Raw genomic sequence first — 26,154 nt, 5'->3', positions numbered from 1 at the left:
CGATGCTGAGTATTGTGAATTTTTGCAGAGAATTCTTTTTTTATGAGCACTAATAGTTAGATCAAGAGTATTATAATATAAAAGTGCTGTTGCTCGAAGACAGGAGTGAAGGAGGCAGACAGCAAATGGCAGAAAGCCGAGAGGAGCAGGAGAAGCCTGAGTCGATATCACAAGGGAGAACGGAGAGAGTCAAGAGGAAAGTGGCGAGCATCCTCTTTGCTGACTTACTGCTCCCCTATTGCTTGAGGAGACGTGCGGCAGGGTGATTGGCCCGACACGCCAATCCTGCCATTGACACTGCTGGGCTGAATGAGGCCGAAGCAGGCTTTTGGACTCCCAGGCAGTGCAGAGGCAGGTGAGGCGGTCCCCAGTCCCCAAAAGCCTGGCCCTCTCTATCCCTTCAAACCCAATTCCCACCTATTTCTGGTGGGTGCTTGAGAGGCATGCCAGGTATACGAGGCAGGTGAACATTTGGTGAGTGTACTGGCTGGGTGCTTGGAGGAGCGACAATTGCAGACCGCACGGCTCATGCTTGTTCATGCTTGCATGCCATTGCTTCACCTCTGCTTCGTTGCCTCTACTCCTCCATGACTCTACATCCTCTCACATAGGCTCCCATAAGCTCCACAGGCCTCTTCCTTCCCATGAACAATTACAAGGAGCAGTCGAGTGGGCTTGGTAGGGCAGAGAATAGTACACACCTCGTGAGTAGAGCCCAGGACCACAAAAGCAGCCGAGCTAGGCGAGAGTGCGGCTTGTGGCCTGATTTTGCCCCCATCAGCCCTGTGTGACTTGTTTTTCACTTCGCTGCTCAGTCCGCCACCATTGTGGTTTGATTTTGAACTTGCTTAAATGGCAGAAAGATTCAAGACTCTCAACAGCAGCACAAATTCCATACCCAAATTAGTCCAAACATTCATCATGGAGGCATAAAAGAGACTGGTCCACAAAAAAAGAACCGTCAACGCCAGCTTCAATAATCCCTGCAACTGGTAAACCCTTTATAAGGGGCCTCGTTTGAACCAAACTCAAGCCCCTTCGCAACCCCCTTCTCATATTGAAAGAGAAAGTCTGGTGAACAAAACTCTGCTTCCCCCTCCTTCCCCAAGTAGTACGTCCACTTTGGATCGTGATCAGCATATCCCAGCAACTGATGTCTTGCTCAACAGCATTAAGTGCTCCCTCTCATTTTGGGGATGATAAATGACTCAAGGAATAATTCAAAATGAGATGGGGATATCCCATCCTCAGTCTTCACAGTAGATCTTGAAGGTCTTGATGGTCTGTCAAGGTTCTATCATTCGCCCGGGGGAAACCAAACACAGGAGGCTGCAGTATGGCAGAGGCTAATCAGTACTCTAGATGTGACCTTCAGGCAGGGCCGTTTCTAGGTGTTTTGCCGCCCTAGGTGAGAATTGGAAAATGCCGCCCCCTCCCTTTTACTACCATCACTCTCTCCCCCTTGCATTAAAAAATTGTAACAACATTATTACCGAACAATTTAAGAAGCCACCCGCTGTCTATGCTATAAAACAGTCTAGGCGCTACATACCCCGCAGTACTTCTCCTTTGAATTAAATACAAGCTTTATAACAATCACTGCAAAAAGAGCATTTTTTGGGGAAAACATAGTTGTTGTCTATTTTAGGGGTTTGGCACCTCAACAAACACTGATAAGCATGGATTTCAAAATATTGGAAAACACTGATAAAACACCACTGAAATTCACAACAAAATAAACACTGAAAACTGGACAGGCTGATGGATGGCTCAGCTTGTGCTTTGACTCTCAACCAGACTCTGCATTGCCTCTCCTCATGTATTTGCTGACCCCTCTCACCCCTTTCCCTCTGAGCAGAGGGGTGAATAGTCCCTGGTAGGGAGCCCCACTACTGCGCAGCATGAGTCACCCAACAAGACATTCAGCGCCGGGAGTCTTAAAGGGGTGAGTGAAAAGTGAGAACATGTGAATTTACGAGAAGCAGAAAGAATGGAGAGAGAGGAGTGCAATAGTGAGGTAGGATGAGAACCAGTCCATGGCTGGCCCTGTGACCCCAAGGGTCACAGAGGTATGGATGATGAGCCCAGTAGAGGGGGGGTCCAGAGGGGAGGTGATGATGGTTAACTGTAGGGAGGAAACACTAGAGGGAGTGATGGAGAGTGACCAGGCTGTGAGAGGAGAAGTGAAAAATGAGTTCGTTAAAGATGAGGCTGCGGAGACCAAAGGGTGGGGGATGGGCTTTATTTGGAGGGACAAGAGGGGTCTGTAAGTAAATCCCTGCGTTGGGTCGCTGGTACAAAGTGACTGATCACTCAAGGGCTGACAGGATCGACTGGCGCACAGGCTGGATTTGTATGGACGGCAAAACAGCATTTTGCCTGCTAGGCTGCTCTCCATACAGTGATGAAAAGGCCTTTTCCAGGCGTTTTTTTTGTAAATTGCCAGAGCATTTAGGTGGTGCCTTATAGCCTTAGCTCGTGTTATGGAAGCGCTGGCCCTGCTGACTGGTGAACATGTTGAAGAGGGTGCTGCCGGTCCAGGAGAGCAGGGTGGACAGGACTGTGGAAGTTTTAACGGAGGTGTAGATGCTTAGAGTCTGGGGCGGTGAGGCAGGAAGGTTACCTCTCAGAAGAACGGATGCTCCTAGAAGTGGGCAGGCACCTTGGGGTCAGCACAGGGTGCGAGCACAGAGGTCGAACTCTGATCGGGTCCAGAGCGAAATCGGAAGTCGCATATTTATAGTGGCACGTACGGCATGACGGCCCCTGCCTGTGGGGCCGAACATGACGTAACATCATGTTGAATTGTAGAGGGCGCTACCCAATGCGCTTTCAAGGTCGAAGGCCATTCAAGGGGATTCCAAAACTCATGTTTTTTGCCGCCCTCCCCCTTTTGCCACCCTAGGCGGCCACCTAATCTTGCCTAATGGTAGAAACGGCCCTGCCTCCAGGGCATTACAATTATAATAAGACAAGCTGGACATCTAGATTACTTTGCAGGAAACACTTGATCAGTATATTACATCTATTGACCCTTTCGGCAACCGTAAAAGACCTCCTGAAAGAATTAGCCAAATCCTCCTCACACATACTCCTCGGATGTCTCTGCACTTCCAATTTTGGGAAAACTAACATCTTTACCATCTCTTTTGGCCAGTTTGGTCAATGAGGTTAAAAAACATCAATGCAACATCCCAGGCTGAATCTCTCAGACAACACCAATCTGCCCTGCCAGATCTCACATCCTTTGAGAAACAACAAAAAGCCCAAGTGTGCAATGAACAGCTGACAATAGAGAGCCCTAGATGGGAAAATAATAATACTGAAGAACATTTTCAGTGCAACCTTGAGGCACGGGTCCTGCCCTCAGAACTGGCAGGGACAACAATACAAGACTGGACTAAGGAAAAGAGGAAGAGAAGGAAGAAACAACTTAGAAAAAGGAAAACTTAGCAAAAGCCCTGACTAAAACAGTCAACCGACAAATATTTTCCTATTTTTAGCTCCACACACGGTCTCTTCCTCCACATATCCACAGGAACTGGAAAGTAAAAAACAGGAGAAGAGCATCAACTTAAGAGCACTTAACTCAAAGGTTAAACTGGCTGCTAGAAGTTGTAACTTTCCAAATCAATCTCCAACCTCTTCCAGCAAACGTGGAAGTCCTCAGTGCCACCAAACAAAATGAATTCGCAAATACATACTCATCAGGAAGAATATATCCAAAGAAATATTACCAATCCCCCTGTCATAAGCCACCTACCTGGAACCCAGGTGATTCCAATTGGGAGGTGACGCTTGTTCCCGAATCCCCTTGAGGCTTGCCTTCGATGTACAGAAGGAGACACTGCTCCAGTTGCAAATCCCGGGGGAAGGGGTTTGGAATGGAGTGAGTGTGTGGGGTCAAAAGATGCTGTGGCTCATCTACTTAACAGCAACACTGCAGCAGGCATTCACACTAGTCTGATAAAAAGTACTGGCAGATATGTTATCTATAAACAAACAAATAATACAGATTTAGGTTAGTATTAGTTATATCTTTTAAGGTATCACCTCCGGAAAGCTTTTTATGTCTCAACCAACCTTTAGTTTTGTTGTAAGTTGATTTTAGATAGTCCAAAGAGGTTCCCTCATCAAAGTTTCAAAACGGTAGTGAGTATGATTCCAACACCAAACCAACAAGCTAATTTGGACAGGGTTAGCTTCACCCAAGTCTTTTTGGGCAGAGCCCTGCTAACAGAAAGTACAAGTTGAAAAGAAACACTGGTTACCTTGTCTGCAAGCACAATGTTGTGACTGATATCAGCGCGTAGCGAAATCAAGTCCGTTAATATGTCTCTCCTCTTCTTCTTGTTTTTCATCCAGGTGTGAGACTGATGCTGGCCATCTTTTCCAGTGTGGTTGAAGTGGAAGGAACAAGGAAGCTGGCAAGACAGAGTCCTGGAAGATGGGAAACTGGCATGTGGCAGGAGATACGCGAAGGGTAAGAGTGTGTTCAGAAATAAGACTGCTTTAGAACATTCATAAAGGTCACATTCTAACTGTTTGTAACAAGGAACAGGTGCAGATAATTATTTGATGAGGCTGTCTTCTACAAGGTGTTTTAGAATGTTCACAAAGGTTGTGTTCTAATTGCTTTTAGCAAGGAATAGTTGCAGATGATTAATTTAATGAGGTTGTTTTCTAGAAGGTATTTTAGAATGTTCACAAAGGCCACATTCTAATTGCTTATAGCAAGGAACAGGTGCAGGGGATTAATTTGATGAGGGCTGTCTTCTGGACGGTTCACCTTGAGGTCATCTATGCCTATTGCTTGATACTTATTCTGGTGGATTATCTGGATGTTTCCGTGGTCCCTGTAACCTGACATTGCATGTGCATGGTAAAGCCTTTTCAAACAAACTGGGGAACACAGGTACAGCCAGCTATTACCAACAGCATGTATTATAGTCAAACGTTAGGGTACAAGACGTTTGTTCATTCATAAGTGGTCGGAGGAATGAAATGAGTCATGCCGGTATATTGTGATAGTCATGAGAGGTTAGCTGTTGGAGCAATCCTGACACTGCCCATGTCTCCCCACACACCGAGACTACTAACAACATTCACAGAGAGCTCTGGCATGGGAATCAGAGGGACACAATGAATGCTCTGAGTAACAACTCATTGGTCACCCATCCTGTCACACCTTGTAACCTTAAGCATGGCGTACTCCTTTCTACGTAATAGAACACAAAGAGTACAAATGGGCCCCTTCTCCTCCAAACCATAAACTATTAATGATGGTGTCCCGCAAGGAGCCTCCCTGATCCCCACTCTTTTCAATGCCTACGTCTCCTCTTTGGCCAAGATCAGCAAGAAATAGGGCTTTAATATTTGCTCCTATGCGGATGATATGCAGCTGCTGATAGCCTTTGAAGAAAGGCATGAGGACACTAGGAATAATCTGATTGACTGTCTCTCAGAAACGGCGGCTTGGATGTCAGATCATTGTCTGCAACTAGACGCAGAGAAGTCAGGGATTTTGATTTTTGGAGGCACTCACCTACTTTGGGATGCAACCGGGGGTCACTGTCATTATGCCCTGGCCCCGAGCCCAAACAGGTTGTAGAAAACCTGGGCATTCTTGTGGACAATGCAGTAACCATGCAGAACCAAGTCTGAGTTCTGTGTGAAAAAGCCTTGCCATGCTGAAAATATTAAGATACTTCTTATATATCCCCCTGAACTGTAGGAAAACCATCACCCAGGCTTTACTTCCAAGCAAATTGGACTATGGGAAAGTGCTCTATGTGCACATGGCGGAATACCTTTTCTCTCATCTGCAGGTACTCCAAAATGCAGCTGCCAAGCTTGTCTGTAACAAAGACAAACACAGCTTGGCATCAGAATGTTTGAGGGAGCTCCATTGGCTGCCCGTGCACCAAAGGCCAAATTCAAGCTCCTGGGCTATGCACACAAAGCGCTACACAAGTGTGGTCCCAGAATCCTGCAAGACAAAATCGAACTTTATGTCCCCACACGAAAACGGAGGTCTTGTTACCACGCTCTGGTGAAAACTAGACTCCTTAAGAAAGCTAGAGCAGGGAGCCACTCTTTCTCTCATCTGGCGGCCGCTCACTGGAATTTAGATCTTCGCCTTACCGACAACTACATGACATTTAGGAAGAAGCTGAAAACACATCTGTTCCCTAGGTTGTAATTGTTAACATTTCGCAGGCTATCACCTAGGCTTCCCTTTTCGCAGATGTCCCCAGTATCATACCATCCTAATTTCAGGTCATAGCTTTCCCAGCACCGTGATATCCCTTAGGATGAATTTAGCGCCTAATAAATATGAATACAAATAGCCATTCGACAAACAATAAGACACTTTTTATCCAGAATACAAATCACCAGGCCCCTGATACATCTTGAAAAGATGCAATATATTAGGTTTATTAATTGTGCATAAAAATCTAGCTCATCTGAGATCCTCAGACATTAAAACAATAGAGTTCAGAGCTCCCTTAGATAATCACGCCAACGAAACCACCATTGTAACATAGATCTTCTGCCCACCCTGCCAGTCAAATTCTGGAAAATTGTCAACTATTTGAGGAGTCAAAGTGAGCACTGTTTCTCCACCCAAATATCCAGCAGTTTTTTTTCTTGAGAAAGTCCTTCTAAATACCCTGCAACCTTTAGTGAAGGAGCCTTCAAGATCATATTCTCCAATACAGAAAACATCATCAATGTTCATAAATGCAATAGGGCCACTGCCACTCAGGAATCTTCCATCTGCAGCAACTTTAGGGATCACTTAGTAGCAAACCGAGGGACGAAATTGCTAAATATCGTATGACTCTAACATGCTGCAAGATGATTGGAGCTCGATTCCACTTTTCCTGAACCACAAGGACTCGGCATGAATTAATGGCCAAAGAAAAACTCAAAGACACAACTCTTCAAATGTCCACTCAATGATTTCCTAGAATGTAGCAGGGATAAAAAGATCTTGTTTGACCCAGATTTGGAAGATGTTCGATCATCTAATGATATAATATGCTAATAAGAAACCTGGTGGGATAAGGACTTTCCTCTAAAGGGATATACAGGATTTCATGCGCCAGCCGAACAGGGGTAAAAGGAGGCTGCTTGAAGGGAGGGCTCACAATTTACGTAGCAATTAATAAGGCCCTAAAGATATCAGATCTGAACCTAAATACTTCATGCGTGATCGTTATTAAAATCAACAATTGGAAGTTTAAAGCAGCCAAAGGTGCGCTTCTACTACTGATCATCTGTATAAATCCAAGTCTTCCAGAAAAGCATCACATGATAACGCAAATAGAGGGCTTGCTAGAACAGTTACTATAAGCTCACAGCCCCACCCCACGGATGGTAACAAGAGATCTTAACTTAAAATTGGCTAATCAGAGTGTAAGGACTGGATTCTTGAACAAAGTAGATGCCTTATGGAGAATTCTGTTTCAAGTCTCGCCCTTTACAGACCTACCAAAACCAATTTACTTTAGTTTTCTAGAGGGCATTGGCCTTCGTGCTCTTAATGGGCGCATAATTCCCGGCACACTTATGACCTGACCTCATACGGCAGGAAAAAGCAGTTCAACGCTAAATTAGAATTTCGCATTCCTGCCCTTGTTTGGCAAGCTAAGTCCCTTTAAAATAATACTCAGGTGCGTAAGTGACCATCACCCACAAAAAATAGCACTTCAAAACCGGAACAGCTCTCACAACTGAATACTACTCTTTGGCTCGTAAGCTGATACACACTAAAGAGAGCATGTGCTCTGGAACTATACATCGCAGAGTCCTTATAAGGAAGGGCACGCGACCACAGACACCACGCTTTGGGTGGAGGGAAACACACTCCAAGCAGAGCTCAACCAATACCTCAGAGTTCATGTAGCCTCTCCACACTTACAATGATAGCCTCAAATTAAGAATTGGGAAGAAAAATATGGACAAGCAAGTCAAGGCCATCGCTTCCTCAAGAGATCCAATAGGTTGAAAAGATAAACTCAAAAAACTAAGAAAAACCTGTAAAGATTTCACACTGGGCAGTGAAACAAAGTAAAGAAAATGAGATCTGGCCACAACTCTACAAGGCATGCACTAGTAAAAACCATCAAGTCTTGTGGCGTGTTATCAAGCCATATCAAAATGCACCCCCAAGAATTGAAGGGAAACCATTGAGCTCCGGCCCTGCATATCACACATACAATCCTTGCACTTCAGGGACACACCTGACTCTCACTTAACTCCTTGTTATTCATTCCGTTCATCCTTGGAGTACTGGGAAAAAGCAATGGACAATTGCATCTGAAAAAGCAGGGGTGATGGTGCCCCTGGCACAAATGGCCTGCCAGCCTCTATTTTTTTAAAATACCTAACATATTGGACAGTATATTTTTTTTACATTGTTTAATCATTGCTTGGCAACAAATTCAGTTTCCACTTCTCTGCGTGGCAGCGTGCTGCGCAAAATTTATAATAGAGGGTAATTATTTTGCTAGGCTCCTCCTGGAAGATTTAGAATTGTAGGTAATGTCTGAAAAGCTAATTCCTTTTAACCAGACCAGTGTGAGGCCTGACTCAAGCACTTTAGACAATCTAGTAGCACTTCAAAATGAAATCAACAAAAGCCAGTTGCTCTACGCTTGCTTAATCGATTTCACAAAGGCTTTCAACCATGCCAATAGAGTCTAACTTTGGAAAGAACTCTAAGTGATGATTATTCCATCAAATCTCCTTTCTGCAATTCAGATCCTGTACACAAACACATGGGTCCAAGTCAAGCTGGGCGAAATTTGTCTGCTGTCTCAAATTCAAACAAACAGAGGACTGAAGCAAGGAAAACAAAATGTTGGCCAATCATGCAGTAGTTGTACAGCGTGGCTTGTCACCCTTGAGGGTATGCAGGCACTAGGCTGCAGGCTGCAGGCTTCAGTCAAAGATCCAAGAATTGTGTCCTTTCCTGAAGTCTGTCAGCGATGGTAAAGTTCAGAAGGTGTAGGGGGAGGGTATTCCAGGACCTGGCGGCGGCGTAGGAGAAGGTGTGTCCTACAGTGCGGCAGTGGCATATGTGCAGTGTCTGTGCAAGGGAAAGGTGAGCAGAGGTTTCTGGATGGTTGGTGGAAGTTCAGCCAGTTGTTCATGTATGAAGGTCTTTGGTCATGGAGGGCTTTGTAGGTGTGTTTCATTAGTTTGAATTGCCATCTTTCCTGGAAGGGGAGCGAGTGGAGGTCTCTCAGGTGTTGGGTGATGTGGATCCTTTTGGGCAGGTTGAGGATCAGTCTGGCAGCTGCATTCTGGATTGTCTGGAGTCTTCTCATGAGTTCGCTGGTGGTGCATTGCCGTAGTTCAGATGGCTGGTGATGAGGGCGTCACTGTTTTCCAGATGCTGATGTGGAGCCATTTGATGCTGATGGGGAGCCATTTGAAGATTCTGCGGAGCATGCGGAGAGTGTGAAAGCAGGCTGAGGAGATAGCTGTCGTTTCATGGAGAGTTTGATGTCCAGGATAATGCCGAGGGTGCGGGTGTGAAAGTTGGACTTTGTTTTTTCTAGGGTCCACTGAGAGTTAATCTGGAAAAGATAAATACTCTCATTTTTGGGAAATGCCTCATCAAAAAAGGCTCATGGCACGTGGGCAGTGCCATTGTTAAGAGAACAAGCATAGCCTACAGCATTTGAAGGCCCTGAAGCTCAAACTTGCCTTACTCATTTTAGCCTTCCGGTAATTATCAGCCAATACAGCAAAGTCCATTACTATGTGTGCTAAAAGCTAAACTAATTTCAAACTTGCCTAGTGTGCCAAAGCTTTTCCGAATAATCTGACATTGGCTCTAAATGTTGCACAATGCAAAGTTTCCTGCATCCTTTTCGGCCATTGCAGCCCCAAATAAAGCTTGAAATTGTGCTAATCGAACCAAGACCTGACCCATAACCCATGACTTTTGAAATACCTTTTCAAGCTGTATAGAGCAGATACCAAGACTCTCCAAATCCCTCTGATTTGGGAATAAATGCATACAGTTTCATCCAATAATTCCTGGACGATTGCTCTACAAGTAGCACTTTCAATGCTCAAATCAGAATCACTATGGGACCAACCTTTTACAAAAAAGCCGTGTTACATATTGTCTTATCAAACAAGTTAGACACAACTGACTCATTAATGGAATGGAATGGAATGGAATGGAAAATACATTTGTATAGCGCAGCTATCACTCCAAGGAGCATCTTGGCGCTTGGTGCCAACCAAGGTGGAACATGTTGGCTAACTGATGTCGTTCGAAGGGTCCTGTACACTTTATACTAGGGCTTTACAGGCGGTGTCTGTAAGGGAGAAAACCCAGGTCTTCAGGGCTTTCCTGAAGAGCCTTTCTGTTGAGATTTGCCGAAGCTATGGTGGCACTTTGTTCCACGCCCTGGAACCAATGGCAACCAGAGATTTCCCACCCTTATTGGTGAGCCTGAATTTAGGGGTCACTATTAGGTTTTGATTGGAGGACCTTAGGCTACACGCAGGCAGATAGCGTCTGAAGCCATTCGACAGATACCTGGGCCCCTGTAAGTGAAAGGCTCTAAAAGTGATAACCAGGATTTTGAATAAGATACGCTTATGTATTGGTAACCAATGAAGGGCATTGAGTGCAGCCGAAGCAGATGACTTCCTAGGCCAGCCAAGGACCAGGCGGGCGGTTGCGTGCTGGACCATCTGCAGTCTGTAGAGCACACATTTATTTGCTCCTGCATACAGGCTATTGCAGTAGTCCAGTCTAGATTTTATGAGTGCAACCGCTACCGTTTTCCTTGCTGGGAGGGGGAGGAGGTCAAAAAACTTTCTGAGGGTTCTGATGAAGTGAAAACAGGTGCCGGCCACGGCCACTGCTTGTTGCTTAAATGACAGAGCGTCATCGAACTTAATGCCTAAGTTACGGGCAGAGGAGATGGTGCTTGGGGGAGCTTCGGCATCTTCAGGCCACCACTGTTTGGACGAGAACAGATTTTGAGGACCGAAAGGCAAGATTTCGGTTTTCCCCGAATTACATTTGAGGTGGTTGCACTTCATCCACTCGAAAGTAGCAGTGAGGCAGTTTTTGAGGTTTTCTTCAGCTCCAGGCAGCTCTCTGTCCAGCACCAGGATGAGCTGTGTATCATCAGCGTATGAGATTGTGCTGATCTGATAGGAGGAAATAAGCTCAATCAGGGGGACCATGCATAGATTGAAAAGTACAGGGCTCAGACTAGAGCCCTGAGGGACCCCTGCGCTGATATATTTTTCCTCAGAGCTGAATTCCCCTAGTACAGTTACTTGACGTCTTTGGCCAAGAAAATGTTTGAACCATGTCAGCACTACCTCTCTTATCCCTGAGTTAAATAGACGGTTAATCAGGATAGTGTGCGAGACCGTGTCGAAGGCCGCCAACAGATCAAGTAAGATCAGGACGGCCTTCTTCCCTTGGTCCATGGCCATTCGCAGGGTCTCTGCCGTGAATAGAAGGGCGGATTCGGTTGAGTGTTTGGCCCTGAAGCCAGATTGGTTGGCATGCAGGATGTTATTTTCTTCCAGAAATTTTGTGAGTTGTTTGTTGACAAATGCTTCATTCAGTTTAAACAACAGAGGGAGCAGCGAAATGGGACGTAGGTTGGAGAGGATAGTCGGATCAGACCGGGGTTTCTTTTGGAGGGGCTTGACGGCTGCTAGTTTCCATTCACAAGGGATTTCAGCCGAGGAGAGTGAGGAATTGATAATGCTGTTGATGATGGGGTTCACTTAGTTAACCAAGGCTTGTAGGAACGAAGGGGGGCAGGGGTCGAAAGGAGATCCGGATTTACTCAATAGAATGGCCTGATGAGACTCCTCTAAGGAGATGAGGTCAAATGCCTTAAAGTAGGCCATATTGATGTTTTCCTTGATTGACTCCCTCCTTTCAGTTTCTGAGGCAGTCAGTGTCGGTTTTGGAAAGTCCTTGACGATGTCTAGGATTTTCTTTTCAAAGTAGTTGGCAATGGAGTTACAGAGGGGCGAGGATGGTGGGATTTCCTGTGAGAGGGCTCTGGGGTTGGTGAAACTATTTACGATCTTAAAGATTTCTTTCTGTCCATTATCAGAAGAGGAAATCGCCTCTAGGTAATAGGCTTTTTTTGCCAGCTTAATTGAAGCATGGTACTGCGTCCGGGCTGCTTTATAGATGTTACAATCGTTGGCCTCATAGTTTCTACGCCACCTTCGTTCCAACATTCTAACTTCGCCTAATTCCACTTTTAACGCTTGTGAGAACCATGGGGCACTCTTTTTATTTTTCATACCGCGTGAATTGTTTTTTGAGCTCGTTGAGATCGTTTGATAAGGAGTCCTTTAGATGCAGAAGCCACGCTTGGATGTCCAGTCACATCTACAAGTATTTGGCACCGCAGGCATATTTGACAGAGAATTACAGACACAATTATAAGATCCGGCTGCTGCAATTCTTTGGCAAAGCACTGACACCCGATCATCAGTGGTTACAGAAACCTTTGACTAAGCTGTGCTGTCTTTGTAACAACCAGGAAGAATCGCTAGCAAACATTCTGTATACATGCGCCTTCCGCCTCAATAATTGGCACTAGATCCTCAATATATCAGTTGGAGTCAGAGCATGCCGACACACAATAACTTTCTGCCTGCAAGGCAATCTTCCCTTCACCACAATGAGGTTTATAATATTTATGGACATGGTGAATAACTGTCTGGCCTCCAGACCCTTAACTCTGTAAATGGACCAGGCAGTCACATGGTATGCTTCTAAATAAATGGAATGCCTTTTGTTACTTGCTATGAAATTGAGGGCTTTCACTGTGTTTTAATAAAATATAAGTCAGTGACTGTAGTGCGATAGTAAAATTTGGTACACTTGTATGTTGTTCGATCGCTCAACCTGGTTTGCAATGATATTAATTATTCTGGCAAAAAAATCATATATGTAATTATATAATCTAATATAAAACTGCCTCATTTCCATGACACATGTGTCTATTAAAAGTGAACAGGGTCAGAAGAACCTATAAGCCACTTTTCCACACATCTGGATGTTCAGAAAATTCCCTACATGCAAAATTTTGGCTGAACTTTTGAAACCTTGCTTATCTTATACAGTGCTTTACATTGTGGAACATTACATTGCCAGCTTGGGAATGCTAAGGAACAGGCCTGCACTGTCTTAAAAAGAGTTAAATTAGTTATATAAGAAGGTGGCTATAGACATTATGGGCCTAATTATGACTCTCATGCACGACAGGGGCGGTCCAGTTACCGCAGCACCGGCAATCCAACTGCTCAATTACAACTAGGGAGGTCAAACCACCATTGCATTGACACAACTGCTAGGAAACCGCCAATCCTTAGCAGTGGTGCGGCTGTTAGGATCTCAACAATATGCTGGTGGTGCGGCTGTGGCACCGCTATGCATATTATGAGTTTCGGTACCGCCAGCGGTGTCATGGAGGTCTTTACTCCACAAAAGTCCTACAGAGCTCCCTGTTGCCCGAGTGGATGGGGATGCAACATGTGCCCCCCCCGTGTGAATGCATTCCAGTTCCTGCACGGCATTGACTTTACAGAACATGGCTTGCAGGAACTGTTTTAGGTATTCCCATTGCAGTGCCCATTTTCAAAGGCCCACTGTGGAACCCCCCAAAAACAGCCCACCAGACACAAGACAACTTTTAATTCTGGTGGCCGGTGTGCACGCGGTTTTGGCGGTGCAGGAGCAGGCTGCCGGCGTGAGGGTCCCGCCCTTCACCTCCAAACTCGTAATCAGCCCAAAGTGTGCTTATCAAGGATCTCTTGCTAGTGAGACTGGGGTTTCCAAGACGATGTAAAACAATAACATGGGCCAAAGAACATGGATTGATGATGCATGAGCCTTAAGGGCAGACATTCCTTATTGTTGCAAGGTATTATAGAAGTAAATGAGGGGCATTGTGTGGAATGATCAGTAAAACCAATACTGTCACATTGCAGAAAAGATTCCTCTTCCAGGTCACAAGGGAGACAACAAATATAGTTTTGCGACTGTCAAGGGAGGGAGTTAGTCTGAGTAATAGACAGTAAAGTGAGAGTCGGGAGTCGGAGCGTGGTTAGAGCCAGTGAGAATGAGTTGGAGTACAGGAGGCTTACCCACAAAAATGAAAGTACTCCACAGGAAAATATAAACTCCTATGTAAAATACTTATATTTACTTGTAAAACCTTTTCTTTGCATATTCCTTTAGCATTCATGCTTTTACAACGAAATTTGCTGTAAAGGTACGCCTGGTAAAGGCATATTTGTTGTAAAAACATGCATGGTAATGGTAATGCGTGGGTTGGAATGGCATGCGTAACAATGGAACGAGTGGTTCAGTCATTCATCCAATTTCAGGATGGCTCTTCTAAGATCTTTCAAAGACCTTGTCCTTTAGGAGTTATCTGGTTGCTGTTAATCAGTGGGAAGAAAACTCTAACTTCACTCTGATAACTATAACCCAAAACACCAAGTGAAAAAAAACAAATACCATGCTTACTTGTTTCTTTTAGAAGTCGTGCTTGTATTGTTTTTGAGGTAGGGAGTGTTTGTTTGACAGTATCAATAATAGAACGTCTAAGAATAGAAACCTCTTAATGTTAATTTTTTTTAAATGATCTGTATTTTGTAGTATGTAAAGTAGTACTACAATAGTATTACTTAAGTGCTATAAAATGCTATTCATAAACCTACAAATGTTAATCTCAACCTCTCCTATATTTTCTATGGGGAGGACCTCACACATGCATGTTTACTACTTAGAAGTGCATGTTGGAGCGAGCACGGAAGATGCTGGATAAACGGTCATACCTCCTACCATATGGGAAGGATTTAGGGAGAACTAAGAAGGGGTTTAGAGAGGGTTAGAGAGAGGTTTGGGGAGGTATATGCACCCACCCACAAAAGAGTGAGGACCTGATTATGAGTTTGGCGGTTCATGGACCCTCAAACTCACAATGGCGTGGTAGTGGCGGTTCGGCCACCGCTGTGCCGGTGGTCTGAATGCTGTATTACAACTTTGGCGGTCAGACCGCCATTAGACTGCCACAACTGTAAGGGAACAGCGTTTCCTGGCGGTGGTGTAGCAGTCAGGGGCTCACAATAGGTTGGTGGTGCCGTTGCAGCACCACCATACATATTATGAGTACCCTGACCACTAGTGGTCTCAGGATGGTTCTTACTCCAGGTAACTGCTGGCCTTCAGGAAACATGTCGGTGCATGCATTGGGCACATGTTATGCCCCACTGTATGCATGGAACCCCAGCTGCAGCATGTCCTATGCTTCACAGTCCATGCCATGCTGGAACTCGCAGGGGTGGTCCCATGGTGATAGAGCATTAAGGCTCACACTTGAGCCTTTTTACTGCACCACCATGGGACCGCCACACCACCTGGCGACCAGACCACGATTTCACTCGTAATCTGGCGGGTGGGCGATGTTCAGGTTTGGTGCTATTTTTTGAGCAGGGTGGTGGTATACCACCACGCTCCCACACTGCAAAACACGTACTAAGGCCCCAAGCCATTGCTATTTACAAACTGCACTTCTAAATTTACTACAGCCAAAAAGGGACCCACAACAGTAGTAAAATAATCCAGCTCAGAGCTGGAATAAGTCAAGAACTACACATGGACAACTACTAATACTGCAGCACCCTCCTGGTGAAAATAAGAGTGGAATAATATCAAATTTAATTAAATTACTTAAATACTTAAACATATCAATACATAATTTATTGTTAGAAATATCTAAAAATAAAACATATATATTAAGAATGTTATCAATTTGTTTTGAATGAATAAATTAATTTAACATTAATTATTATCAAAATATAATTAAATTAAATGTAATGAATTCTATAAATCATTTTTTATAATTATTAATGCATAACAGAAATGTGTTTTTATATTAGCAGTGAATTTAGTTTAAACTTTGGAATAATATTTTTTATTTAATTTAATACATTTAAATAAATCAAAGACTTCAAAATGTGGTTAATTATGCTGTAGCATGTTTATATTTTGTTCTTCATTCAAAATAAATATATACAATTAAGTTACATTCATATTTTACATAAAACATTTGTATTTATTTTTTCTTAGTTCAATAAACTTTGTTTACTTTTTTGTATGCTTTACCACAGGAAGACTTCACAGCTGAGGTAACTTACACTTCATTCAAATTACATGTGCAATTTCCTTTTACACTTTTGTGTAACTTTGCGACTTTGGGCTCTTCACAAAATCTAAGTGTAAAGTTACTCAAAATGTGCAACTTACATGTCTCCAACCCCTGAATGTAGGGGTGAAGACTAAATTGCAAGTGAAAGTTAGAGCTAAAAACAGGAGTACATTTTCTAGCACAACATTTGGACAACCTCTGGTAGTATAACTCACTACCACAGAAAATAATGGAGGTAAAAACTTAAAATGAAACCAGAAAATGAGGTTAAACTAAAAGTAATTAATTAAAATAGTTTAAAATATAAATTAATGTAATTTAATGTTGGGGGGCGCTAGCGAGCCCGAAGCAAGATGGCCGCACATTAGTGCAGCTCCTCTGGTCGGGGCCATAGTCCGCCAAAAATCCTGTATCTCTCCTGGCCATCCGTGGACCTATTGCAACGTATCTGGACCCTCTGATCATCTGCACCAGATGGATAACATCGAGACAGCCCTCAGTGCCCGATTTGGATGGTAAACGCCGTTTTTCATTTACAACCGGCAAGATGGCGCTGCCCGTGCTCTAACTGCCACGAGTGCTGGAAGCGGTCTCTGGTCGTTGATGCGCCAGCACGATATCGGCACCGATCGGCGGCGGAGAGTCAAGCTACTGGAGCGCACTGTGGCCACTGTGGTATGCGGCGATATTGATGCGGACGGCGTGAACAGGTTGGAAGCAGGGGGTAGCGAGTATTATGGCTGACCCCTCACGTGGAACGCAGACGGATATCGGGACACTGCTGATTGGATTCGCCCGCTGTGTTAGGTGCTCCGCCAGCGGCCCTACACTCTGTTGGAGGCGGCGGCAGGACGACATTGCAGCTCCGGTAAGTCTGAGTATTGAGGAGGCGGGATCGTGACACGCCAATTGCGGGGTGAGCCAGCAATAGCGCTTGGGACGTTTGTGTGGTGGCGCTGCGATTGGGAGTGCTGATGAGGTTGCACTGCTGTCGGCATTGGGAACTGAGTCGTCCTTTGCTGTGTGCCAGACAGGCCGAAGTCTGGAGATCAGTTTTGGACCACCATTTTGTGCATTATAGAGACTGAAGCTGCCTGACACGTGTACTTAGGACTGCTATATGCGAGTGAGGAAGGAGCGTTCTAGTAATATCGGTCATAACAAAGAGAGGCCTATATACAAGCTGGGGCATTGAAAGACTGTAATACTATCCACCAGGAAGTGCTAGTCCCGGAGATCAATGGACGGCCATTTTGCCTGCAGAGCGCTGTAGCTGAGGATTCAAGTGCTGTATGGCGAGGACGGAGGTACTGGCTCCCGCTGTGCAGAGACAAGCTGTGATTCGATCGCCTGCGGGCTGTTAAATATACTGGTGCATGTGATTAGGTTCATGGTGTGGGCTGCTCGGTTGGCTTAACATATAGCAGCTTACATAGATATCCACTGCTGACACGCGGCCTCCTGTGGTGGTGAGACAGGGGTGTTGAGAATCTTCACACTCACGTTGGCGCATCAGCTGATCAAAGCTAGGATGGGCAAGCCGGACAAGCAGTTGCAGACCAAGCTGTCCTTTGAATCCAAGCGTCTTAAAAAGATGGCCACACAGGCAGTGTCGGACACTGAGACAGACATGCTAGCAGGTGGTAGTAGCAAACTGGAGCATATGATGATGGCCATGCAGCAAAGTTTGCACACAATAGACAGCAAAATCAACACTCTTAATCTTTGCATGGATAACATGGCCTCAAAGCTGGACAAGTACAGTGTACGCATTGCCGAGGTGGAGCAACGTATCTCGAACACGGAGGATAAAGTGGAATCCGTTACTGAATCCTGCACGCACATGGAAAAGCTACTGGCGGTGATAAAAGCAAAGAACGGGGGAATAGGGAAGATGGAGCTCTATGTTGAAGAGATGCTCAAAACGATGTTGGGAGCAGAACACTTTTCTAACCTGCTGGAGGTGGAGAGGACGCATCGATCTCTTGCACCGCGCCCAATCCCAGGGGCGCCACCTCGACCGATAGTTGCTAGGCTCCTTAATTATTGGGATAGGGACACGGCTCTCCGACTAGCAAGAGAAATGGGTACTACTAAGTATCAAGGAATGGAGGTCGCACTATTTCCAGATTTCACCACCGCGGTACATCAGGCCCGATGGGAATTTCAGCCGGTCAAAAAGAAATTGCAAACATTGAAAATACAGTACGCTATGCTTTACCCGGCTAGGTTAAGAATTCACCATGGCAGTAAACCACAGCTGTTCAATACTCCAAATTACGCTATGCAGTTCTTCAAACAACTGGAGCGAAGAGAAACGGCTAGAGAGGCTGTGGCCGAAGCAGACAATGAGGACTGACGAGCCTTCCTCTAGGCATGGCCACTCTGGTACAAATGTTGACAATCTTTCTTGCATGATGTGTCCTCAAAGGCTGTTTCTTTTCAGGTTTGTCACTTGTGGTAAGCGGTGTAGTATACCGCCACCAGGTTTACATAGGTTATATTTGGCATGGGAGGTGAGGTGTATAAGATAAGGATGGCGGTAGCCCCGTTAGCTATATCTACATAATTGTGTACAGATTGAGGTGTAATATCTGTTTACCAGAAGTGACATACATATTAAGATGATGCAGTTACATAATGTTGAACATGACGGCACTGTTGGTCTCATTATGGGGGTTGAATGATAGATTCGCTGTGCTATGTCAAAGAGATCCTTTTTTTTGGATGAGACACTTGTGATTCTGTTCTGAAGGGATGGGCTGTGGAAAGATGCTAGAGATTGCCCTGACCCCCCCTTACTACTTCGAGGGGGTCGGTGGGCAGCTGGTGTCCTCCATGTGGGTACACCCCACAATGTTATTGATTGGGATAGTGTACTGTATGCGGATTAGCCGCTTGCAGTGGGATGGGGTGTTCATTTTGATTCTTATGTTGTGCACATTGGGGTTCCTCAGCGTGATTGGGATGCTGGGGTAGGTGGGGGTTATCTACCGGGATGTTTGGATATAACATTGTGACATACAGAGTACATGGCTGGTATACAGTCTGCATATGTAAGCAGCAATGTGACACTAACGTTACATACTCTACACTCAGTAAACTAAATGTCAACAGAGGAAGGTAAATTAAATTTGTTAACTTGGAATGTCAGAGGTCTTAATAATCCCAAAAAAACTAGGCAAGTGTTGGCATACCTTCATCGGCATAATGTGCAGGTGGCACTGTTACAAGAAACACATCTTACCAGGAATGCGGCAACAGCAATTGCCATGAAATGAGCTGGAGCTCGTTTTGCCTCTTCCTACTCCTCTTATGCGCGGGGGGTTATGGTTTTAATTAAAAAAAATATCCCTTTTGTCAGTACATATGAGGACATTGATAATAGTGGCCGATACGTAATAGTGCAGGGCGAATTGTGCGGTACTTTGATTACGATAGTCAATGTATATGGGCCAAATATAGATGACCCGGAGTTTTTTGAGACATTATGGAACAAAATATACAGGTTACCGCCATCTGGAATTATTTGCGGGGGGATTTTAACGCTGTGTTGAACCCTACACTAGACTGTCACTCTGATGTAGAGCACGTTATATAAAAAGCTGCACAGGCGGTCAGGAATGGTATGCAGGACCTGTTTCTTACAGATGTTTGGAGGATGAGACACCCCGGAACACAGGAGGGCACGTGTTACTCGTACACTCACAACACATGATCGCGCCTTGACTATTGGTTAACTACAAATGATGTTAGCACATGGGTCACTAGGGTGGTGCATTTTCCGCGTACACTGTCCGACCACTCCCCAGTATTGCTTACTATGTTGATACCAACATATACACCGGCTCAATTTCAGTTGAGACTACAACCTTATGCGTTGCAAGATCAAGTTTTTAGGGAAGGGGTACGTGAGGCAGTAGAAAATTACTTCACTGACACAGAGCCTGGGCACTTTATGGGAGGCTTTTAAGGTGACAATACGTGGGGTGTGTATAGGCTTGCAAGCTGAAGTGCTTAGGTCCCTGCGGGATTCAATGAAAAGGATTGAGCACAACCTATTGCGTTTAGAGCGTCAATATGAAGACATGCCAGACAATGCTACATTGGCCACAATACGTTCTGAAATCACTGAATATAATGAGCTGGAGGAACAGGAGGTGAGGCACATGTCGTGACGCTGGAAGGCTAGATACTATGGGGAGGGCGGCAGGCCAGGGCAAGCTCTAGCCACTAAGATTCTGGAGCCGTGGCCAAGGAATTGCACAGTACAGTCGATCACAGAGGGTGATACAGTTTGTTGCGACACAGCAGGTATTCTTGAACTGTTTGTAACACATTACAAAGCTATGTATAGTAGTACGCCAACAGCTGACGAGGATGACATAGCACAATACTTAACAGATATAGCTTTAATTTGGCTGTCAATGGGGCAGCAGGATTTTCTGATGCACCCACTGACGGCTGATGAAATTAGAGATGCTATTACTGCCCTGCCCAATGGTAAAGCTACAGAAACAGATGGACTCCCAGCAGAATTCTATAAAGAATACATAGAAATGTTAGTGCTGCACATTCAGGCCATGTATGGAGAAGCATATGAGCAGCAACAGCTGCCAGACACACTTAGGGAGGCCTTAATTATAACACTATTAAAGCCGGGGAAAACACAGGATCCATGTGACTCTTACAGGCCCTTGTCGCTAATGAACACAGATGTGAAGATACTGGCGAAGGTTCTGGCAACCCGGTTACGATTAAGTACCTTTTATGGTGTTGCCGGATCAATCGAGGTTTATTCCGACACGTTCTACAGCACATAATTTACAAACGTTATTTGCGGTAATGCACCTTTTGGATCCTAAGTAGCCAGCAGCTGCGGTCCTATTGGATGCCGCAAAGGCGTTTGACTCCATTGCCTGGAGATATATGTTTGCGGTGTTGCATCATATTGGGGTGCCGTATTTCTAAACTAATTGGATTAAATTACTTTATACAGACCCAGTGGCCCGTGTGCGGGTAAATGGACAGACGTCAAGCATCTTTCCAATCAGGCACGGCACGAGGCAGAGATGCCCACTCTCACCCCTGCTGTTCGCGTTAGTATTGGAACCGCTGGCATGTGTGTTGAGACAGAGACACGCGAAGCCGGCATTGTGTTTTATCCAGCATCCACTAGCAGTGTCCATGTACGCAGACGATATGGTCTTGTACATGCGGGAGCCTGCGGTATACCTGGAACAACTAATCAGAGAGTATATCCGTTTTGAGTGGTACTCAGGCCTTGCAATCTATTGGAGTAAATCAGTCGTGCTATCACTGACAGGGAGTACCATGCAAATTGAACTGGGTTACCGCCTAGAATGGACTGCAGAACCAGTAAAATATCTGGGTGTCTGGGATCACAGAGATCCGCAGGTTGTCATACGTTCCAATTATGGCACATTATGGCACGGCAGTCTCCAAGCTTGAGGAACAGGTCTCCCGGTGGATTAGATTGCCGCTGACGTTTGCTGACAGGGTGGCACCGATTAAAATGATGGAACTGCCGATTTTTTTTCTTTATTTGTCAACGTTCCTATTCATCTCACTCAGCATTTTTTTACCTACACTGCGGTCCTTACTGACTACGCTAACCTGGGGAGGTAAAAAACCGAGGGTTAAGTGGGAGACCTTAACACGACCGTATGAGATGGGAGGCTTCACAGTGCCCGATATGCAATTGTATTACTAATGTGCACAAGCACAGTATGCCTTTTATTGGCAAAACGCACCACCATTTACGCCGCATGTTGCATACTGTTTTTGAGCGGGGCGAAATTGACACGGTGCAGTGTATGTCTCGAACCTGGCAGGACTTGGGGGGGCATGCTCAGCGACTCACGCTATATGCACCGGTGATGCCATTACTACATCATATAGCTCTATCTGTAACGGGCGAGACGGGTTCCCTTAAGGCACTGCATAGTGTTGGGGCTCAGACTATGGGTGACGTATATCCTAATGGGAAGTTCATAAGCCTGCAGGATTTTATACGGGAAGCGGAGAGTGCTGCTATGTTAACATTAATTTATAGCAGGCTGAGAGCTGCGATGCATGCCTTGTACCCCTGTTTTCCTGTCGAGCCGTCAGTCTTGAGGGCTCTACAACTACAGCTGCACCACACAAACTAGAAACAAATTAGTTTCACGCTTGTATCCCGCCTCACAGCGGGATGAAGTAAATAGTGCAACAGGTCCTATGGTCAAATGGATGCTATTTTGCCTCAGCCACTAACGGAAGAGGAGTGGGAGGAGTGTTGTAAATTAACGGGTCAATTTGCGGCCAATGGCAATCTCAAGCTTATACACTATAAATACGTTCATCAAATGTACTACACACCAGTACAACTCTACAGGTATGATCTAAGAGACTAGCACTGTTGTAGGAGATGCAGTGCGGATAATGCCGATTTTCTACACTTAGTGTGGGCATATCCAAAAGTGGCAGATTTCTGGGGAAAAGTTGCGATGGCCTTAATGAAAATGGTGGGTAAGTCAATCGAATGTGATAGGAAAGTTTGTTCACTGGGTAATGTACTGGGGTTAAAGTCTACTAAACGGACATTTGTGGCAATAGAACTACAGCTGGCAAAACGTAGGGTTTCACTTAATTGGGACGGTAGGCCGGCACCCAAGTTGGCACACTGGTTACAAGATGTGGCCTACTGTCATGATCAACTCACCTGTTAAGCAGAGGAGCTGCCAAGTGCTTCCAGACCACAAGACATTTGGGGTCCATTTGCTGCCTATATGCTAACCTGTACTGTTGACTGATGACAATCAATATGTGGATAAAGAATATCTTGTCTGCTTTTAGATGAATCCCTGTTCTAATAATGCCTTGTACCTCTATAATACTTTATTCATTGCTGCCATGTATTCTGTACAAATGTGACCATGATGTACTGTTACATTGATGATTATATTTGAAAAAGTATAAATAAAATTAAAAAAAATGTTTTATTTAATGTTATAAATGATTCATAAGTGTTACGTATTGTTTATGTAATTCTGAAATAATGTAATAACTTTTTTTGTATTTAAAAACTAATTTAAAAATAAATGTTATTAAAATACAGTTAAGGTACTTTTAATAAATTCTATGCTTAATTTTTCAAAATGATCGATGCATGATAAAAAAGTAAATTAATTTAATTTAGGTGGCAATTCTTTTCCTATTTTGACCTTCTTTAAAAAAATTGTAATTTGATTCATTATATTTTCATTAATTACAAATGTAATTTAAATTAACTTAATAGCTCTGTAGCATTTTTTAATTTAGTTAACAACTCAATTTAAATATATAAATATGTTAATATTTATTACAAAAATATTTCAAATATTTATATTTTTTTCTGAGTTTAGTAAGCTTTTCACATGTTCCCTATAGTTTAAAATGCACAGATCTCAACCCTTCACTAAAATTACTCTCTGACCTTGACTCTTTCCAGCCCTCCACAACCTTTAGTATAGATTTGCAGGTGTACAAATACCATATATATGCACTTACAAATATTTGATAACGCACATTAATTTTACAGTTAAGACATCAAATAAACGTACGACAACACTTGGTGGCAATGGGAAATGTTCACTATCGGACCGAAAAAACGTTTTTAAGAGGAATGAATGCTTCAGCTGGGACATTTCTGTTATACTGCAATGTTGAAAATCCCGAATTCAGGATTCGGCTGCCAAGCCCTTCAGGGATTGGCAGGTTCTGTCAGACCGGTTCCGAAGCATTGTTTTGGGAGCCCTCCAGTCTGTCGCCGCAATTATTACAAATAACAACACCCTTTCTTAGAATCGGATTTAATGACATCATTGCAATCTATTGTGTGCTCTATCTTTAGGGCAATTTACTTCCCCCTTACATAATCGGGAAATTACCAAACAGGAAGTATGTGAGCTATATAACCCTCAGTGACCAAACAGCACCAAACCACAAGAACAGAACCGTCCTGCAGAGACAACAAGGCATCTCTGCACAACACCGCCCATCAACAGGTGAGCAGGAGCCTCGGCGAAGAGTGGTGAGGGACACGCTGAGGAGCGCGCTGTTGAGGATTAAACGCATTCAATGTGTGACAGAATGTATGCTTCATGCTTCTCAGCACTAAACATCTTTGAGAAAAAGGATGGGACCCAAATAATGTTCAAATGCAAAATGAGGCGCTATCATGTTCCTTTATTTTTTTTTATAAAACTACATTTAATGAAGGTAATCCTGGGTACTCGCATTTCCTTGCTTCATTCCCCACGTTTGCGACCGAAGATATTCAGTGCATTGAATGACTTTTCATTTGATTCTTTACTTAACAATGTCTTGATTAATTAATCTAGATAGACCCACTCACTATGATTCAAAAACATAAACCAGCCCTTAAGCATGAATGCAAGAACATAGAGGCATTTCAGTTTGCATAGATGCCTGGATGTGATTTTTAACTGATGTAATCATTCATCCACTTTCTAGAAATTTCCCTTAAATTACGGATGAAATTCTTTTTTTAATGGAACTCCACTCCCATATTCTGTAAGATCTACCTGTGAAGCATCTTCTTTTCGCAACACACACAACTTTGGGTCGGATGTACCTCATTGGACAAGCGCAGGAGCATTTGTTCTAAGAAATATCTAATTGCAAAGATATTTGCAAGCTTCAGAAAGCCTCATTCAGAGCTACAGAAAGCAGTTTTTACACCTCAGGGACATATGGGATACCGTGAGCACGACCAAGCGCTAATTTAACACTAGGCCTGGGCAGAATAGGAGGAATTTGGTAATTCTGAGTTACTATCCTAACCAAAGTTCCCCCTATTTTTGTTTCATCTGTGTGCGGCAGTGTAAGGTCTCTGTGCACTTCAGCCAAGAATGTGTGTGCTTGGAAATTGATCAAGCGATCAGTGGTATTCAATGGCAAATACCACTTCAAAATGTTTCATCGTAGAGTCCACCTCTAACACCATCCTCATCGCCTTCTCTAGTTTAACATTCCTCACCCTCGTGCTCCTCTCTAATCAACATCTGTTATTTTCTTCTCTTGTCTTCTACTCACTCTATTGCTCTTAATTCATCCACCTCTTTCTTTACCAATCTTTTGTCTTATCCATCTTTTTCTTTTTTCTTACCTTCATTTTTTCTATCCTCACACTCTACTCTAATCACCCTCCCCCATTTCTCATCCCTGCACCTCATCAACATTTCCTCGTCAACACTCTACAATTATTGATCATGTTCGCTGACCTAAGCAACCAAAGGTATGTCAACTGTTCACCTGGGGCCGCATTACACATTATCATTGTTTGCGCCCGGCGCAAACAATGTTAATGTGCCCTTTTATGGTGAATGCGCTGCCCCTAGGGCAGCAGCCAACACACGCTGCCCTGGGTGCAGCACATTCATGTGAAGACATGGAGCAGCTGCTCTGTATTTTCACTGTGCAGACAGCACCCGCCTGCATTTTCACCAGGGATTAGATATCCCGGTGCCGGCGGGTGCACTCAGTGACAGCACCTGCCTGCACCCCCTGCAGAGGGCTGCTCTCAGGGGACGCACTGACAGTGCGCCACCTTTTAAATGGCGCACTGTTAGTGCGCCTCCTGCGGTGTTCTTTGACTTTGCTCCCCTGTCTAATACGGCGCGAGGCAGAGTCACAGGAATTCTATGAGGAACACCCTCTGAAAGGAAGTGCTGGTGTGTTAAGTGCTCCAGCACTATCGGTATTATAGAAGGGGATGCACAAGCGTCTGTGCCTCCTTCTATACTGCCAAAATACCCAGGGGCACACAAAGTGGGTGCAAACGTCCGTTGTGCCCCCGGACCATCTTCTGTAGAAGGGTCCCTGGGCTTTTCTGGACTACTGATGAAAGGCT

General features: G+C 44.4%; 1 protein-coding gene across 1 annotated transcript in view; it reads left to right on the top strand.

Annotated features, from left to right (window-relative positions):
* Positions 1–24,224: 24,224 nt before the first annotated feature.
* The window catches only part of LOC146822013 (cysteine-rich secretory protein 2-like), a 143,416-nt gene continuing 141,486 nt past the window's right edge, over positions 24,225–26,154 (top strand). Inside the window, exon 1 of the mRNA XM_085613115.1 lies at positions 24,225–24,286. The gene's annotated coding sequence lies outside the window, so the exon portion shown is untranslated. The remainder of the gene's footprint in view (positions 24,287–26,154) is intronic.

This window comes from Triturus cristatus, chromosome 6 (assembly GCF_964204655.1).
Source record: "Triturus cristatus chromosome 6, aTriCri1.1, whole genome shotgun sequence".
Taxonomy (NCBI): Eukaryota; Metazoa; Chordata; class Amphibia; order Caudata; family Salamandridae; genus Triturus; species Triturus cristatus.
The sequence above is the reverse complement of the archived record's forward strand: the minus strand, read 5'-3'. Positions and strand labels throughout refer to the sequence as shown.